Here is an 18,488-nt window from a genome sequence, read left to right on the forward strand (position 1 = left end):
TAAAAAACTTTCTTTCTATTTACTATTCCACACTCTATTCTCACAAAGGGAAAGGAGCAGATAACAAATATATTAGAAAGATTAATTCAGAGAATATTCATGAAAGGAAATGGAAAGGTCTGAAGACCTTTCCTCTCTTTCCATTGGGGGAAGTAATTAAAATACAACAATTCAACTAGTAGTCTCTTTACTTAAACAAGAACTCATGTGTAGTTTAAATAAAAAAATTTCATCTGAAGAAATAGTGTAAAATATCTGTTAATCAGCCCTATCACAAAAAAAAGCCCAATTCTCATTCCACCTTAAATACTGTACTTTCTCTATCACTGTAATTTTCATATATAAATTTCCAGTGTTCTTGTCAAACACAAACTTGTCTTCTGGTTTTAACACTTCAAGGAAGAGTTTTACAACCACCTACTCATGGCTATCATTCTAATGAAATTTGATACAATGTAATGAAAAGATGATTTCTTATGTTTAGTGAAACAGAAAACTTAGCAAATTATCATTGGTATCTCACAACAATATTGAGAAATATCTCAATCATTCTGCTTGGCTTTACAGTTTGTAAAAGTTTGTGTACACTGCTGAGATTATAATTTACAAGGAGCAAACAGACTTTACATGAGTTTCCAAACCTCCATCCAAGCCCAAGACTGAAGAACATGTGAAATGTGTATCTTTTGTTTGTTTTTGTTTTTGGTTTTTGTTTTTTTAGATTATTAATCCAGCATACTGCACAAACCTGGTCTAACACAAAGTAGAAGAAAATCAAAATTTTCTATGACTGACTACTAAAAATTACCACCCAAATTAAAGGGCATAGGACCAACAGAATGTGCTCCTTTAACTTTCTCAAACTCATGGCACATATTTTAAACAGATTATGTAGGGTGAATTTTTCTCTTTCCAAAGAACTCCACATAAAAATTAAGAAAAGCATGGATAACAGAAATGTAGTCATGCAAACTTATTATGAGTGAAGTGACAGACAGACAGTGAAGAAAGACTGGTGGAAGGGTGGAAGGGAAAGGGGAGCATTCATAGTGGCTACCTGACATTTCAGGCACAGAGGCATTTAGTGAAGGATCCAACATCTGAGGAGAGACAAGAGTGATTTATATAACTTTGGTAACACCTAGGATCTATCAATTTTTTTCCCTAGATTGTGGACCCAAATTGAAATCTAGAGATGGACAATATGACAGACATTAAAAACTGTGTGCAGGGAAAGACCATCCTGTTTTTTTATTCTCAGCCATGAGCATTTTAAAAGTTATTACCAACAGCTTCAATATTTGTTATTACAGAGTAGTCAGCTTCTTTCCTACTGAAAGGAAAAACATAAATACAAACAGTTTTTGCTTCCCTGGCTCACACACTTCATCTAATAGTTTCTGCACAATATTCCCTGGACTTTCATTTTTAAAGGTAATTCTGATGAGAACCATGGCTTGGTGCTTAAACAGTAGTAAAGCTGAAGTAAAAAGCCAAGATAATCACCGATATTCCAAGAAGCCATGTATTCTGAAAAGCATATGCTCTCCATGCAAGCGTTGTTGCTTTTCAGGTTTAATGATTGGAATTCTATGGAAATTTAGAGAGACAAGGTAAATGTTGAACCTCTGGTAATGAGATAGCTAAAATATGATCTAATTTGGGCAAAAATTACTCACAGAATATAATATTTGTGGCAGAAGATTTGAATGCTGAGTAAAGAAGAGGAAAATAACACTTTAGAAGCAGCTCCAGACTTTCATTTGCATGGACAATAGAGCTGGTCACTGCTAATGAGAATATGCCACGTACACTGCTGAGATACTGGCACACTGCAGTGACTCAGATAAATTATGTTTCCTTTGTTAGGTGACAGAAACCTTTGCTGTATCAATATATTTGTGTTTTTCCAAAGCAGGTATGGAGTAACAGCCATGCGAAACACAGTTAATAAGGCTAAGCATGAATTATACCTATGCACAGGAAAGCAGAGTTTTGCTGGTACTGTTCACCAGGCACGTTTTCAGAGTTTGTATCACTGTGTCAGGATTCCACTGATATGCCACTCATCTGACCTATTTTTACTAAATAATATTCATTTCTGCTCCCTCCCCCAAAACTGAGCATTATATATACCTAATTATATAGATAATAATATATAACATACTTAATATATTATTATAATTATATATTACATTAATATAGAAATATTTTATATATATGAATTATATATGCTTAATTATACTACTGTGTGCTGGTTTTTAACCACGGCAAATATTTTATAATTCTACTTTATTACTTATTCACATGTAATACATAAGTTTTTTACTTTTTGTATCATTACAATATTTAAGATTTAAAGCACAAATTCTGCTTAAGATTTCATTGGAGTATATTTAGAATGATGCTGAAATCTGTGTCATGTTTTGGACAGAATGATCCCAAAGTACCTTGACTTACATTGCTATTACTGGAGAGCAGTATTTGGATCACCATCTCTGGACAGCACCACCTTGAAGCATGAAGCATTGTGTAGGTCATTACTGATGGCTATACCCTCAGCAGACAAACTAAAATCTGAAAAGATAAGTAACTTGTTAAAAAACACAGGTAAAACCTTCATTTCCACTCATTATTTCACTCTAAGATTTTTCAGCAGGGAAAAGCAAGCCTACAAAGATTCAGGATGAAGGCAAACTTCATGGAAACTATCCATCATAAGTAAATCCCAGAGATGCAGTGCAATATAGGAGGAAAATGCTGTGTAATAAGCCATTCCAAATGCTGTACATGTAATACAAACAGCAGCCTCTTTCTGTAGTCTTATCCAAGAAACAAAGTAACAAATTAACAGATGACAGTCTCCAAGTCAAGTCCAAAGCAAGCAAATCAGGGGCTATGAGTTACAGAAACAAGTAATGATCCAGCACTGTAAAGTTCTGGACAGCCTTGAAATCATCAGTACAATGACATTCAAGTTTTGGTTTTAGTGGATGATTTCCTTGAGAGCCACGGGTGCTACACTGCTGAGCTGTGGTTTATGATAGATAACATACCACTGTTAGATTTATTGCTCAAGTATAAGGAGCAATGGTAAAATATTTGCAAATATATAGTTCTTGAAATTGGTGTAGCAAGCATGAATAACAGCAGTAATGGTACCTCACCAATATTTATGAACTTTCATGTAACACTGTCCCTGAGGGTGACTGGTTATCAGACCTGTTCCAAATTCCCTCATTCTCACTCTCTGGCCAATTAAATAGTAAGCTTACAGCTTTTTGTTTTAAAAGCATCACCTAAAGCACCAGCTGCCAAAATCCTTATATTTTTTCATTTTTGTGGAACACACCACAGGTGATTAAAAAAAAAGAAAAAAAAGAAAAGAAAAAGAAAAAAAAACCCTAAAGCACAAAAATATTTACATTGCAATCTGAGGCAGTTGGGATTATTCTTATTATTATTGTGCTAATAATGAACTGAAGTCTGCTCCTTTCATTCTGTCAGCTTCCCCCCCCCCCACCCCCTCCCACCATTTTCTTCACACCACATGCCAGATAAATACTCTCACGGACATGTTTGAGGTTTTCTTTCCCTGTATGATACAGCTCATCTTTATACACAATCAAATGAACCATGAACAAATATAAGTATCTGTGTTTGCTCTGGAAAATGTCAAGTCTCATTACTGGCAGGAAGTGGGCACTAATCATAGCCCCTTGGTGCTCTGAGTGACACAGAGAACACAAGGAGACACCTGCAGGAGTGGACTGATGGTGTTTGCTTGATCTTTCAGAACCAGCAACACCACACAAAGAGCTGATTGTGTTTTAGACAGCCAGTATAGATGATATATTTTTGTCCAACTAAATCAACTAATATTGAGATGTGAAAGCCACACTTACCTGAACTGATTGAATACTGTTAAGTAACTTAGCTGACATGACTATTTATAAAAATTAATGAGTACACTCTGTCTCCAACTGTTATGTCCTTTTATTTATGAGTACACTAAGGAATAGACACCCTTTTACTATTAATACTGAAACAATTTTATGCAGACACTGTGAAGTTTTTATAAGCTTTAAGGGAAATTCAGTATATAACAGTTATGAGTCTTTGCTCCAGAAACTTAGTTCCAGTAATTATACATATTCAAACTGCAAACAGAAACACATGTTGTGACCTTCTGGTATAGGTCTAATGAACTCTGCTTCAATGTCAAATGTCAAAATGTTTGAATTATCTCCCTGCACAAGAATTATGCATAAAAATTATTGTTTCAATAAATTTTAAACAGAAGGAAGTCACTCCTTAATTGTTGAAAAATGCCAGGCAGATACAAGGTGCTGAAAGCCAAAACCAAACGTTTGCAAATTCTTTTTTTTCCTGTGACCAGCATCCTCTATTAACAAGTTTCTTGCAGCTTTCTTTGGAGGGCATTCTGGCTCTGGGACTAAAATATCAGATTTTATCCATACAGATACACTTGTGCTAGTGTTCTTTGGTTGTTGTGAGAATTAATTTAGACCAAGTGTGCACTTATCCTAGGTGTATATAACACAAGAAACTGTTCTGAGCAATACTAATTTGCTCATTTTTTATATTAGCAAAACAAAAGGAAGCTTCTGCTACCACACAGCAAGACAGTGAAGATTTTGTATTTGTGCCACGACAGCTTGCCTGGAAAAGATTGATATCCTGTGCCTCGTGCTAGTATCCACCTTCCTGAGAAGTGAGGAGATTGTAGCACACACACTGGCAGCAAACAGATTAAGGAAGAACGATCTGGTGATTTTGTGAGAGGTTAAGGGTGAAATTGCTCAGCACTGCTAAGCAGTCTAGTAGGAGATCCTAAATAAAATGTAGGAGACAACTTTTTTTTGAGTCTCTTGATCTTGAACAAATGCAATAATCTCTCCAAGCTAGGCTGAGCCAAGAAATCAATCCATGTTTCCTCACGGGAGGCAGAGTTTCAAATGGCTACATTTTGTCTTCTCGCTTGAGAAAGTTGCTCCTTGAAAAACTGCTCCGAAGGGCCTTTGCTGTGGTACCTGGAAAGAGTGGATACACAGCTCTACATATTTGCTTTAACAGTAAAGTGTTAAAGCAGCTCTGGACCACCTGCTCAGACAACATTAGCGAATCAGTGCAGTCGCTGGTTTTGTAGAATTGTAAGTTAAGTCACTTTGAATATTTTGTATATGCAGCATGAAATTAGTAGCACCTATTCTATTCCTTGAAAGGTTTTTTTTTTTTTTTGTAACTAGTATAACTGCTGGCAGACTTTAAGCATTTTAAAGCCTGTACACATGGAGAAATGCAAACTATCACTGTCAATACTTCCACCTGTATAACACAGTCCAGAACCTTGAGATGAGATAGGTCAACCCTACAGTTGTGTGTGATGTTGTAACCATGAAGTTTAAAGATTTGTAGATAGGTACACTATGTCTGCTGGTCTAAGAAAAAAAATACTGCTTATTCCTAAAAAAAGCTGTGCAGCTTTTAAAACAATTCTGAAAAATGCCCTCTTACTTTTTATGGGTCTTAAAGAAAATATATTGGTGTTCAAGCTATTCAAACATAAAAAAAAAAAATCGATCCATAATAACTTTGTCTGTAGGCACATTTATGTCAAACAGAAAGTTGTTAGTTGACTGGTATCAGATTCAGGCTGATATATGTTTAAATGTCTATGTTTTATGGAGTATTGCTGACAGCTTGTAGACATCTTCAAAGGAGACTTTAAGAGCTAAACCTCTGTTTTTGCTAGTGGTTCCTGCCAGCATCTACCAGGTGATTAGCTAAGCCACATCACTCAAAGTGCAGTGTCACAACCTGACAGAAATTCAGCTGAAGTTCAGGGTCTGTTCATTAACTAATAAAAATGATCCATGTGGCCAAACCTATTTGTTTCCCTTTTTTCTTTCCTGTTAAAGAAAATCTGGCTATATTTGTTATATCAATTAGAATCTATAAGAATATAGTATAAGTTACTTTCAGTACATATGGAAATCCACAGAGGAGAAAACTATACATTGCAAAGAATTGGAGGTAGGATTATTCTGTCACCTTTGAGAAGTGGGCACATGCAATATACAGCATAAAACAGATATTATTATAGTTTCATGGGTAAAGCTGGTGTTATTTTTATGTTGGAAATAATATTGTATTTTTTTTCTTCTAAAATCCTCTAATGAGAAAATACCATCAATGTAAACATCATCAATCTAGATGTAATATAAAACCAAAAATGATTGGTGATGTTTTTTGCTTATACCCTCTGGAAAGAGGCTTGACCAGAAGCACAATACTGTCCAAGAGGTTTTGCCACATTCTGGCTATCATGGCTAAGTGCTTCACAAAAAACCCCCTGCTTCCCTTTACAATGGGTGGGATGTCTCCCATTACTTTTCATACAGAATTTCAGGATGCTGTTGATTGCATTTCCATAGGAAAACAGGTACCTGCTATTCTATCAAATAAAATAAACAAATGTGGCTCCATGATACTGTGTTGCACTGTTTGAAGCGTGACAGGATGAAGATGGGGTACCGTATACTCCCAGAAATGTCACAATTTTCCAGACACTTACTGGATTTTAATGGAGTTATAGTTTCAGCTGTATTTTTACAGGGGAAAGTACAGTGTTTGCTATTTCTTCTTCAACTCACCTGTTTAAAATGTTTCACACAGCCAGACAGGCAAGTTAGTCAATCACACAGCAAACAGTCACAGTGAACAGTTCACAAATATCCCACAAACTGACATTTGTTCATGCAAATTCCTGGAAGTAAACTTATGATTAACAAATACATTACCAGAAATCTGAATCAGATCACAGATCTGTGTTGACCAGTGAACATCATAAAAACTCTAGTCCCCATTTGCTAATTCTGATATTGCTGATCCATTGGCCTGAATTCAAAAGGGCACAACACAGACTCTTATATTGTGGAAATATATCTGTTTTCAGGTGTTTTTTCCCACTGGATACAGGTATCATATCTGGAATGACAGTTTTTTCATCACATTGCTATTGCACTATTACCTCAGGACCACCCTCCATCCTAATAACAAAGATTAAAAACAATCAAAAGAAGTTTGGCCATTCTTTCTAACTATTACACAGTAACTTGAATGGGAATTAATTCAATGAGAATCTACATTCTACATCACACAATTCAGTGAACACTGTGGTTGTATTTTCATCTTGGGAATCTGAGTAGTATCAGTATCCTTCTCTCTCTCTGCACAGGACTGGGCAGCCAGTCATCCAAACAGCCTCACCCTAGGCAGTCTGATTAGTTATTTGCCTCTGAATTTTCTTCACTCATGCTGGGTGCTGCTTTAGTCTGTTTTCAATTTGTAACTCCCACAAATCTGTCTTGGAGTGCATCTGTGTGAAGACTGATGGTTCTACCCAAGTGCTTTTGATCAGTAATAAAGAGGGCTGTGTTTGCATTGTTGGTACGTGTGAAGTTTTATGCCTCAGTCCATTAATATGGAACCTACCTCAGATTTATCTCAGATTTTTTAAAAATATTTTAGCAGAGAAGTTTAGTTCATTTTGAACTTTTCATGCTGTTTAATGGGCTTCTTCATGTCAGGCTAAAAAATTCAGGGAAAGAAACAAATCTTGCTTTGATTTGTCTTTTTGAGAAAATGGATTTGCTCCTCATAAAGAAAAAGGAGATTTCAAAGCCTGAGCATCTAAAAATCACATGGAAGCCACATATTGGTAGCCTTCCCTCCAGGTAGCAGAGCTCCCCATGAAGCCATGGGGAGCAGACACAGTCACTCATTACTGCCTGAAGATGACTCATGTCTTCACAGGAAAAAAAAAATTTAAAAAGGACTTTTTTGGGGAACAGATTTAAAGATGTGAATACCTGTTTATAATTTAAAGAGTGACACTGACTATTATTTCTTTGGTGTTTATCTGAAGTGGACTTGTGGAAATCCAGGTCAGGATATGCCCTCAAACTGAAAATGAAAATGGTTGTCACAGAAATTATTTCATTTACAATCAGGTTCTGAAAATAGAAAGAAATTGTAATGATATCAGACTCTTTTTGTGACAGAACCAACTTGAACTTTTTTCAGCTTTTTGAAATAGAGCATAATAATTGCATTCATAGGAGCTGGCTGAGACTGGGCAGCCAATTCACAGGTGGAAGAAACATCTGACTAAATCCCTTTTAGCAGGGAAACCGCCAGAGCATGCACCTGGCTTTCTGTTAGAGTCATTTCCATCTGCCAAAAAGCATTGTTGCGAAATGATGGGGAAAAAAACCACAAGGGATAAACCATACTGGAATGTTAACTAAAACAACATCTTGCCTTAGTTTGGGAAAGGCCAGGGGTAGCACTGGAGGGTCTGGTGCCTTCCCATCTGCAAAACAAGGGAAAAAGAAGATTCTTTTTTTACTTCATCTGAGTTTCCCATTTTTCTAATATTTATTATTTGTTTTCAAGCAGTCATGAGGGCCATATTGTTGGACAAGAGCCCTATTCTTAAGGGATTTACATTTGAAAATGTAAACAGAATTCTGGGTCTTGTTCCAATGACACACTATAGTGATTTGTAAACATTTCTGAATGACGTCAAACTCTTGCTAATAATATTTAGGTGCTGATGATTTTTAGTTTGCAGGCTTGAGTTCACAAACCAGGTATGTCATTTCTGGGTAAGTGCAGTATACCAGGAGATGCTGGCCCTCCTAACTGATGCACTTTAATGTCCAGAATGTAAGTGCTAAGTGTTTAGAAACTAACACTGAGTATATGCAGGGAGGGCTGACCAAGTGGAGAATACAACACCACAGTTCCTCCACACTTTTCTACCTAAATTATTACAACAGAAATAACAACAATTATAAACCAAAGTAAGTAAAACAGAACTGGGTCCTCTGGGTTTTATCCATGTTGAATCTCCTAGAACTTGCTACCTTAAAGCTACAAAATGTAGCTTTAAAATGGCCAGCATGGCTCTTCAACATCTTGGAGGTTTTCTGTGTAAGGGGCATGCCAGGCAGATTCTTGGTCCCTGTCCTGTTGGGTCATTTTTCATGTTCTATATATTTCTAACTCCTAAAACAGACTCTTGACAACCAAAAGCATCCATTGTTCAGAATTTCTTAGACCTTTTGCCAAGCTCATCACTTGCAAGAGGTGAATCCAGCTCTGAGACTGTAAATGAAAGCAAAATGCTACAACTTACACGAATCTGCTGATACTTCTGTCAGACAACTCCAAAGTCTGCCTTGCACATTTTGTGTTTCAACCATTCTGTCTCCTTATTTTGTATTGCACTTCTTTGCATGTGGAAGGCAGTAATTTATCACAACTAGGAAGACTTCTCAAGTAAAGTTTTGTATCATTCCTGTTTACAGCCTTCTCAAAGAGGAAGGAGGGAGACCTCCAGATTCTCGCATTTGAATAGGAAGACATTTTGCACTTTTACAGAAAAGGAAGAGAGAACAGAAAGGGAGGAGGTCCAAGCTACTCGATGCAGCAAACACCTGCTTTCGTTCCATTTCCCTTCTCTTAAAGGCATTGCAGGACTTGGTTGCCAACTTGAAAATCCCCAACTTTTTGGGGAAAAAAAAAAAGTAGACTTCATCCAGGTAAATCCAGATATACAAACTCCTGATTTGATCAGCTCTGGGAATTGAAGAGTAAAACTTATCCTAAGTTTCATTAAAAAGAACAATAAAGATGATATTTCCAGGGACATCAGCTGCAGTTCCCTGTAGAAGGTAGCATTTATTGTGATTCATATGAATGAAATTCATTTTATGACAGCATATATCCAGAAATTCTATGAAGGATAAAGCAACTCCCTGGACAAGAAGATAGTAATTGTTTTTAAGCAGAAATAGAGAACTGTGGTTTCATTTTACCTTCTGGCTTTGACCTGAGTCAAAAATTTACAGATGAACTCTCTATTGAAATAGGTGCCCAAAAGACACCTTGATTGTTTCCTTTGTTTTCTCTGTATAACAGAGAAATGCATGCAGTGAGAAAGTAAATGAAAAACAATTCTCCTTGTTGCACAAAATGAAAAAAATTCAGGCATGTCACAGCCTTGAAACACTTCTTCATGGACTGTACAATGGATTGGCAGATATAAAGGTGGCTGTTTTTTAAATCTTGTATTCCTGTTCATGTTCCTTTGACCTATGGTTGTGTTCTGTGTATATGAAAGCAGAATGATGAAATGTATTTGAAGTTATCAAATACAGCTTGGAACATTACTTAAGAAATACATTTCAGTCAATTTTGACTGATGAACTGTGTCTGAAGCCTCAGGATATAGAAGCTGGTGTCCTGAACCACGCTAAGATATCATTCAAGCTGGACATTCTCTGACTCTTGTCAGTGTTTCGTCATTGGGACCGAAACGTCCTTTTTATCAAAGCCTGTAAGATCCTAAGATCCTTCAGTTTGTGATCGTATCCTGTCTCTTGTGAGGAAATGCACATTTTTCCCCTATTTGCATTCCCCTCCATCTTGCTTTAAAAAAGCAAATGGAAAAGCAAATGTGTGATAAGTTTCATGCAAAGATGACTTTTGTTTTGTAAGCGTTCATCTGTTCCGGCTGCTTTTTTCTCCCTCAGAGTCATAGTCCCCTTCTGCCATATCACAATTAGCAGTGGAGAAGTCTGGGATTTACATTCAGTGGATTACAACTTTCAGAGAGAAAAAGGCAGCAGGAGTGAATGAAGTATGCAGCATAAATCTTGCCTTTGTGCAAACATTTTAGCAATAAAAGTGAAGTTTCACACACATTAAAAAAGAAGGAAAATACATTTGAAGTATTCTCTAAGACATCAAGTGAATAGAGGAGTCCATATCCCCTGAAAGTTACACTTATAACTCTATAGATTTTTTAAAGACATCGACAAAACGCTTTCTAAGCTTTTCAAAAGTTCTATAACTTCTGACAGACAAAATGAAGTCCTTCAATAGGCAGTGTAACATAGAGTAGCAACCAGGTTTGACCTCAGGTGGCACAAAATATTCTGATGGTTATTGGCAAAACTGCTCACTTGAGGCAGATGAAATACCTACAACCCAAATCCCATGATTATTCTCTACTCAGTGATATTTAGTGATAAATGGAATTGCCAAGGTAGAGTGCGTTTTTTGCCAGCTGGATCAGTGATATATGCCTAAACCTTGAGTAATGACAGAGATAAACTACTTGTAGTTTTGATGGCTTCAGCTGGGAAATAGTGTGTCAACAGATACATTTATGGGAAGATGAAAAAAAATCATATGATCTTGAGTGTATTCAAGACAAAATTATAAATTCTATGGATCTTGATCTAAAGTTGATAACTAGAAAAAAAATATTTTCCTTGAACTCATGGATATATTCGTCAGAATGGACCAAGGAACTGGAAGGAGTAATTATTCTAAGGTACTATTTTTATTCTTGCAAATAGTCTTCAAAAATTTTACTCTTTCTGATTTGAAGCCTTCTTCCTGAGCTGAGGAAGAAGATAATTTATGAATTTATTAATGCCAAATTGTAATTCTGATGGTACCCTTTCCTTTTAGTGTCATGGTGAAGGAGAACAGAAATGTTTGGTGCAGTGCTGGGCAGGACACACATCTCCCACAGAAGAGAGTCTACCCCTCCTTTACCATCTCCTTACTATTTTTTCTGCTTCTAAATGGACAAATGCCAATATGTTTCTCCATGTAACCTCCATACAACCTGTAACTGTAAAGTATATGGTAGCACCTTATTAAGTAGTGTCTGTTCCACACTACCAGATAAAGGCATTACACAGCTTAAGAGTAAACTCTTTTGACTAAGAGAGAGAGTATTTGATGACAGTTATACCCAGATTCAAGTCCAGAGCTAAGAGTCACATCATCTCATCTTGTTTTTTATATACTCAATATATACTTTTTCTTTTTCCAATGAGCTATTTCAAGTTAAATGCACATTTATAGATAAGATATAGAAGTTAATCTGAAGTTCTTTCTATGATTTCATCTGCATTTACTCTGGTGTTATTGTTTCATTAACACTGAAAATATGAGACTCTGTTTACCCTTCCATAGCAGACAAAAGAAAGGTTGTCTCATAATTCACCCTTTACAAAATTCATAAGCAATAAAATTAAACCAGTTGATATAACTACAATGGCTGGTTACTTTGATTTCAAATTATAAAGGGAAATAGCATCAGATAAATATTTTGAAAGGATTTTTGTTCACCCCGATCTGCAGCGAAGTTCTGTTCTTAATGGCAGCTAATATTTTACCCTGAAAATTTCTCCCTTCACAACTGCTGAAATTCAAGTGGACTCCCCCAAAACACTTTATATCGATTTTACACCCACTTTTATGCAATTGATTTGGAACTGCAGGAGTCAAATGACTAGTTCTCAGAGAGTAAGATGGGTAACTGTTTAAAAATATGTAATTACTCTGAATAATGTCACTCCTGCACAGAGCTCCAGATCAGCAAAATACAATTGCACTGTCATTAACAGCATAAATATTATAGATGAATTTTTAAACCCCACCTTGTTTCTTTAAACAAATCATAGAACACTGGAATGACTTGTGTAGGAAATGACCTTTAAGGTTATATATTTCCAATCCCCCTGCCATGTCCAGGGACAGCTCCCATTAGACCAGGCTGCTTAAAGCCTCATCTAACTTCCAGGGATGGGGCATTCACAACTTCCCTAAAAACCTGCTCCAGTGCCTCACTACCCTCAGAGTAAAAAATTTTCTCCTAATATCTAACCTAAATCATTTTTCATTTGAAGCCATTGTCTCTGGTCACTAGCTGTTTTTTGTAAAAAAGCCAAAAGCACAAATCCATTTTTGTATAACTGTTATATTAAACAAAGATTTAAAGTGAAAAGAGTTTTGGGTTAAATTAGTAACATGCATTAAAAAACAAACCCTCAATAAGTAAATAAATGAGTTTTTAGGCTTCCTTTGTTCCAATAATTTTTATCAGCCTGATAGGCAGGCAATGGAACACAAGGTTCATACTTAATAATATTTATCCCTTTCATTTTAATTGTCAAGGAGTACAAGAATTTTACAGTGATAATTTGAGAAAGTTAAATCAATTCTTATGTATGCTATGGGTTAATTTAGTACTAGCGGAAAGACGTTATCAAATGAAGACTCATAATGTTAAAAACACCTTATTATTGCCAAATCAGCCAGCACAGAGAAGCTAGTAATTGTGAAAAGTAGGTTTGCTTACCCTCTTTAGCTTTTTAACCATTGAGTAAAAAAAGAGACCCAGTGCTTCTATGGCAAGTTTCTTCCAGAGTAAGTACAAGTTGCAGTGGAAGATTGAAATGGAAGAGATTTCCAGCCTGCCACCATAACTATGCATATTGCTCCCAGATTGTACTGGGTTATCAGCTACAAAGATGATCTCTCCAGTTCAGTTTAGCAAGATAAGCAAAGGGAGTCTTTGGATAAATGGTCTGTATGCTATGTTTAGGGACAACTGAAACTGAATCTTTGATAAATTCAAGCAGTGCAATATGTACATTAGTGTTTTAGTGAGAATCAAGGGGGCAGTTTTGAAACAAATCTGATTGAACCCAGCTACAGAATAGCCTCAGAGCATATGAGCTGTATTTCTTTTGGGTGAAACTACACTGAAAAATGTGTACACAATGCACACCTGACACACTCCAGTAATTAATCCATGTTCAGACCTTGGGACCAGAGAAAACCTGGTCCAAAGCAGACTGCCTTCTCCCTTCTTAACATATCCAAATCTCCTTCATAATATTACAGTTCTTCAGTTCTTCCCTTGTTTTTTTTGTTTTTTTCTCTCATACTACTTGCTGATATAGCCATAAAACAGTGATGACAAAAAACATCCCCTGTTATTTTCTAACATTAATCCAGAAATACCTAATTTTGTTGGAATATCAGTATTGGCATGGAATCTCTTATCAAAAATTATTGAAAATGTCCTTGATGAGAATCTAAAAGATGATATCTTGGCAGTATCAACCTTTCAACCAACAGTATTATCAAATATTTTACTGTACAGCCAAATATACTAATTCATATTCAAGGTTAGCTATATTCATGTCACCTTAAACATCAAAACACAGTGTATCCAACCTCTGCTGAAGACAACCTAACTATTTCTATGTAAGGACTCTACATTTGTTACATAGCTTGCAGTAAAGGCAATAAAAGCTACTCTTTTTGTCTGAAATATGCATCTCTTCCTAGACTGAAGGTGATAGCAAAGGCTTAGATATGAACAGGCTCTTGTTGTCTTTAATTATTTTAAATCTAATGTCTCCCATTATGTTCTTTTAACACTGGAAGCTGATAAAACACCTTTTATTTGATAGACATCCTCTAGATTTAATAAAAAACTGCAGCCTGCCTTAGCAGTCCAATCAACTTGAATCAAAGACAGAAATCAAAGTGTCAGTAGTATTTGAAATACAGATGTCCTCTAACTTTGCCCTTGATAATCAATGCACAGTTAAATAGTTTTAGTGCATGTTGGAAAATATCAGAAATGGCTCCAGGCTAATAAACCTATGTTTGCTGCACAGACTGTCTTAATTATTTTTTGTTTCCCAAAAATGTGCACCTGTGTGTGCTAAGACTGTGCAGCAAAAAAGCAGGATAAAAACCATTCTAGTGAATGGTTTTACAATTTTGTTTTTGTCTTTGCTATTAGTGAACCATTTGCATAAGGCAGCTCTGTCTGGCGAGACTCGATAGAAGCCTATTTTCAAAATCAGATGTGGAGTCAGGATCATGTTGACTCTATAAGAGGAGATGAGGTGCCTTGCCATGCCATGTCAGGACTACACACTCTTGGAGACAGAATCCCACAGATGGATACTCAGGCTAGGTATTCTGAATCCACCTGAAATGAGTTATCAGGTCTCAGGTATTTCCATGAGTTCTGTGTTATTATGGGAACATAAAGATCTATTTCCCTTTGGAGATTGCTTGCAAGAGGGATGTGGAATCCATCATCTACCTAGAAAACACTGATATGGGTTCCTTGAGAATCTTAAATCTCATAATGAAACAATAAACTTGGTTCTGTATTTTAACCTTCATGACCACAAAATCAAACTTTGTGGCAAAAAACCCAAGCGTTTCTCGGTGATAGGAAACCTGAGTCTTTTTTCCTACCTAGATAGATTCCATCAATTGTCAAGTGAACCACAAAATTTGTAAAGTTATGGAGAATTTCCCTGGAAAAAAGTGTGGCCAAATGAGCGAAGGAAAACACTCTCAGAGAAGGTAGGAGAAATGTTTTGTAGATAACCCAGAAACTGAATCTAAAAGTGCATCGTACTCTCACATCATCAGGGGAGTATTTCAAAAAAGTTAGCAGGCTGTATATAACATTATTCAAAGAAATTCTTCTTGCCAAAAATGTAATCCTAATATTTCTTGTAGTTTTGAATTAGTCCAGTAGACTCTTCTCTAAAAAAATCTCTCGGAATACTTCACCAAAACCAAAGGGGCATTGGTCAGACTGGTTGGATACAGAAACCATTTGGGTAGATAAAATCCTCTGAATATAGAAGAATTGTATTATGGATTGAGTAACCCATGTTTTCTATTTCTGATGCAAGTACTGCATGTGGGATTGAGTTTACGATGTATTTTGTGCCAGCTATGCTGTTACTTTTTGAAGATACAAAATATTTTGTTCACCATATACTTCCAGATGATTATTTTACTCAGTATCATCAGTCTTCATGAACTGGGATTTTATGAACTCATTAGCATTAAGCACTAGGGACTGATATTCAGTCCCTGATATTCCAGTATTGCTTTCTGCACTGTACTATTATTAAATTCCTTTATTATGGATAAAATATGTGGGTTTTAATTTGCTAAAGGAGCTCTGAAGCTGTTCACAAACAGTATAACTACAGATCCTCATACAGAATCACTTTTTCTTTAAGCAGCAAATACACCTCTGTCCAGTAAACAAATTTTACAGCTGTGTAGTCAAAACAGAGGCTGTAGTGGCCACACCTGAAAAGTGCATTAACCTGGGCAGAATCAATATTTGCTTGTCTGGAAGCCACACATAAGCATAAAATAATAGTGTAAAAAACATATTTTGTGATACTGTGACTGCATGGCCAGGCACAAAGTACAAGCATTTTGCATAAGTGATGTGGCCTCCAAAGAAGGCAAAGACTTGTACAAGTGCACTCAGATGGCACAAGAAAACATTGAGTTACTACAAGAAGCCTAATTTTCAAAATCAAGAATAGAGCACAAAATAAGCACAAAGGCCTGCAAGTGAGGAGGGCATTTTGCTGAACACACAAGGACGGTTCACAAAACCAGAAATGAGATGAGCAGCATCAGAAGCACATGAGATCCTCCTTTTGGAGGGAGGAAAGCAACCAGGAAAAACACCAGATGTGAGCTAGGAGAGGTGCATAAATAAAAGATATTCAGTCTGAATTTCCTTTCGGAATATCCAGTGAAGCCTGGTCACCTTCACCTCAGGAAATGAGGTGCTTTAAGGGCCTCATCCAGCAGTGCTCACAATCTACCATGTGCTAGAACTGTGCTACTGTATCGTCACAACAATTTTATTCAGATGTTAATATCTTACTGGCTAAGAACTAGGCATTAGACCAAAGTATGTTAATGAGTATCAGTCTACCCTGCTGCTGTTTAAAGTTTAAATCTGGTTTAATCATTCTTCCAAAATCTCTCATTGCAGCAATTTCTAAATCAGCTATTGATATTTATGTATATGGAGATATTTATAACATTTATTCATTTGTGACTCTTGTATTTTTGGTCACCTGTTAAAAAGGAGGAAACCTACAGAGGTACCAAAGGCTACTATTTCCTTTGTACTTCACCTTAAATTAGGAAGAGGCAGAGGAGATGGTTTTCTCACAAAACATGAAAGTAAACAGCAGATGTCAAGAGGCAGTAGTTGTCACAAGCAATACATTCGAAATAGAGAGATTGTGATTTTTTGACTCAAAAATCCTCATGTCCAACAGTTTTGTATCACTGGAAGCACTAAGCAAAAATTCATTGTGTACTGGGGACATGGGAATTACTAAAAGTTTCTCTGGTTGTGGAGGTATGAAGCTAGAAATGCTGATCACTGTATTTAAGCATCAGTATTTGCCCCTCCAAGCTACAGACATAGAGTGAGGCTTACACACAGTACAAGAGTTTTGAACAAAACTATGCCTCGTGCAGCCTGGCCCAGGACATCTTTTGGGAAATAAAAGCCTCAGTTACCACTACAGCTATATTGGCTCTTTATTTCAACAATGATACCTGGACAGTTTATACTTAAGATCACATTTTGCATAGAATTTACTGAGTAATTCTTTGGTTTATTTTTTTGTTTTTTTTAAACAACTACCATATTCTAAGAGTTTTTCTTGAAAAAGTGTTAAAAGAATTTTTTTCCCTATAATTGATGCTAGCAATATGCTGTGGCAGTGGCTGTCTTTGCTCTCCATTTAGAGGAAATGAATTATTTCAGCTAACAGGAACAATTTCTATTTAATCTAAATTATATCTTGGTAGCTCGCAATCAAATCTTATACATGATACTAAGCCATGAGGTACAAAACTGACTTTGCTTTCTTAAAGTTGTATAATCTTATTGACAAGCTAGAATTATGCAGCTGGGATCTCATAAAAATTTTGCAGTGTAACCAAAGACCTTTTAATTTTCTTCTCTCAGTTTGAGCTGCAGTCTTCAAGAATGTCCAGATATGATGCTTTAGTCTGTAGTGCTGGGATGATGCTCAAGTGAACTGGGCCTACAATGAAATCCTGATAAAGGCTGGTGTTTCTTTTTCTTTAGGCATTTAATATTCCTATTTAATAAAAACAGAACAAGGTTAAAAATTGCATTGTGACTGTCTTCATAAGGCTGAGTGTTGTCATAGACTAGATAGTGCTCTAGGCAAACTTCAGTCTTACTGTGATTGAGGATTCAATAGATAGGGATTTTTTTTTCAGATCACATATCCTAGAAAGATACAAAAGAGGGTTATTTCATTAAAAGTCATAGCTATCAAATATCACTGTTTAATTTTAAAACTCTACGAGTGCTTGATTTCAAACAACAGGACCTCTACCTAAATTTTCTGGTTTTCACCCGTATATTCAAGATTTCTTTTCATTTGATTACCATTAATGAATAGAACTTGTCCCATCCTTTTTCCACAGTTAGAAGATATGCTTAATAACTGCATTTCTATAATGACATTAAAATGTGTAATTTAATTTATACATTTCTGAGAATAGTAACTGCTCTGAAACAAGGTTCAGCATCCTTCCTATTACATGGTTTTAATGTTTAGAATATATAATTTTGGTCAGAATATTTAATTGGCTCTGGATGAAGAAACAGGTATTAGGAGATGGTAGGCATTTTTTTCCTAGGTTTCATAAATGTAAGGAACAAAACCCTCTGATTCGTAATCAAA

The sequence above is a fragment of the Agelaius phoeniceus genome, chromosome 6 (genome assembly GCF_051311805.1).
Source record: "Agelaius phoeniceus isolate bAgePho1 chromosome 6, bAgePho1.hap1, whole genome shotgun sequence".
Taxonomy (NCBI): domain Eukaryota; kingdom Metazoa; phylum Chordata; class Aves; order Passeriformes; family Icteridae; genus Agelaius; species Agelaius phoeniceus.